This window comes from Empidonax traillii, unplaced genomic scaffold, assembly GCF_003031625.1.
Source record: "Empidonax traillii isolate 1590-97213 ecotype Southwest subspecies unplaced genomic scaffold, ASM303162v1 scaffold471:size1368335, whole genome shotgun sequence".
NCBI lineage: Eukaryota > Metazoa > Chordata > Aves > Passeriformes > Tyrannidae > Empidonax > Empidonax traillii.
The window spans coordinates 960,722-962,825 of record NW_020955664.1 but is presented as its reverse complement, the minus strand read 5'-3'; the positions used below and the strand labels follow the sequence as shown (position 1 = coordinate 962,825).

Sequence of the window (2,104 nt, the reverse complement as noted above, 5' to 3'; positions counted from 1 at the left end):
TTTATTTATTTATTGTTACTTTATTTATTTATTTGCTAAGAATAGCTTCGAATAACGAGATGTCTCTGTCTGGCATTGTGTTGTGACAGTTCCTTGGTGTTTGTTGTTGTTGTGATAGGAGTGCAGGGAAGTGTTGAGCTTGTTGGGGCTCAGGCTACCTCCAACCCCTCCCATCCACCCACGCGTACCCATACACCCCCACCCCACGCTCAGAGCTGTTGTACCCTGCCTTGTGCCCAGGGTCCCTTCCCACTCAGGGCAGAGGAAAGGATCGGTGCTGTGCAACCGGTGGGAGAGGAGAGGGACGGCCGGGTGTGAATGGGAGCAGGAGCCAGGTGTGTGGGGCTGAGCTATGAGACGGGGGAGAGAGGGAAGATGTGGGAAAATGCAGTGATTCCGGAGGAGAAGGTAAAGCTTCGGCTGACTTCGGGAGGGAAGGGTTAACCAAGAGAAGGTTGATGCGCGGGCAGCAGATAGTTAGCACGGGAGAGTTGGTGTGGGGTTTGTGGGAGGGTGGGGAAGCAGAAGGCCCGGAGGGTACCGAACTTGCGGGCAGAAGGCAAATAAGAAGCCTCCCTATAGGTCTGCAGACACGGTCCAGGGATGCTGGTTGCGGAAGCAGGAGGCTGGCAGGGAACTGCAGCGCCTGTGGTCCAGGGAGCCCAGGGTGCCGGAGAGAAGGGAGCCCGGCAGGAAGGGGTGGCTGCAGCTGACACCTGCCATGGAGAGGAGCGGGGAGCAGCCCGCAGGGAACAGGAACAGGGGGGCACAACCCACCGGCAGGGCTGGCAACTCCGTCTGCCCTTGGCAGGGACATCAGTTCTCGTCTTGCCGTGTCAGGTGCTGTCACCCTGCAGCCAGGGGAAGGGGTGAGGGCTGGAGAGGGCAATCTGTCCTTCCAGTGGCAAACAGTTCCTCCTTGCTGCTTGACATCGCTGTCTGTGTATGTGTGTAGTGGGGTAGTCGCTACTCTCACATCCCCCTCTCTCCCCGTGCCAGAGAGCAGCAGGCAGAGCCCAGGGCTGGCAGGCTGCTTGGTTTCCTGGAGGGATCTATGCCACTTGGTGGCACTAAAAAGTTGCGCTGAAGCCCGGTGCTCCCCCGTACGAAGAGCCTCCTAGCCCCCCAGCCCAGACCCGCAGGTGCGGCAGCAGAGCGCCCGGGACCCAGGGGACAGCAAACTTCGATGGGGGCAGTTCGCAAACGGTAGCCGGGACCGGAGGGGTAAAGTCTTCCCCACGACTCTGTTTTAACCGGTGTGGTTTGTGGGTGTTGTTGTTATTTTTTTTTTTCCCCTCACTCATTCGGATAATGCTGCTCTGAACTGATCGCCGCTTTCTTACTTGCCAGGAGGGAGGTGTCGGTTTGTAGGGGGACTTTGCAACCTTCAGAGCAGCACAGAACGCAGGTTAGCCCCTTATAAATGCAGAGAGGTTGCTACCGTGCATGTGTTATGAAGGGCGGAGGTGTTTAAGCAGGTGGGTCAAGCTGCAGCAAGTATTTAGGAAGACCAAGGCTGTGGTGCCAGGGAGCAAAGACCCATCTGTTGTTTCATCGTTTGTTTATTCCTCCTCCTCATGCCTTCCCCCTCCTTTAAATCCAGGAACCGTTCACGCCTCTTGCAAATGAGATTTGGGCGATTCTGAGAGAACAGCGTGTTGCATAGCGTGTGTGTATGTGAATGCATTCGCGGGGGTAGGATACTCGGTCCTCAGTATTTGCTTGTGATCAGAAGAAAACAGGATCTGTCTATAGCTGGAGGAGTGACAATGTTAGCCCAGTGGGGCTCACCTGCTGGTGATCTTTGCAGAGGCATTTGAGGATTATTCAGCTCCAGAAGGTCTGTGTGAGGAGTGCTATTCTCTGCTGTGGCTGAAAATAGGAGGTGCCGTGCCTACCCCTACCTGGCTTGATTATTGCCACCAAAAGGACCAGTTTGCCATCACTGTGGGAAGAAGCATTTTCTGCCACAGACAAGGTAATGATGTGGGGTGGGAGAGGGTATTTGTGTGCCCTGGGTTATGGACAGAAATCCTGTGGATGCAGGAGAGGCTCTTCCACCCTCTCCCTCCCTTTCTCTTGTTTTTTTTTTTTTTTTTTTTTT

The 2,104-nt window shown here is 55.0% G+C and overlaps 1 protein-coding gene across 6 annotated transcripts in view; it reads left to right on the top strand.

Moving 5' to 3' along the window:
• Nucleotides 1-239: 239 nt before the first annotated feature.
• Nucleotides 240-2,104, top strand: part of GRM5 (glutamate metabotropic receptor 5) — a 244,947-nt gene continuing 243,082 nt past the window's right edge. For 2 of the 6 annotated variants that reach the window (XM_027895825.1, XM_027895819.1), the window contains exon 1: nt 1,613-1,978. The gene's annotated coding sequence lies outside the window, so the exon portion shown is untranslated. Of the gene's footprint in view, nt 336-992; nt 1,225-1,612; nt 1,979-2,104 lie in introns of those variants that run through there. The other 4 variants (XM_027895821.1, XM_027895820.1, XM_027895823.1 and 1 more) reach the window with 4 other exon arrangements.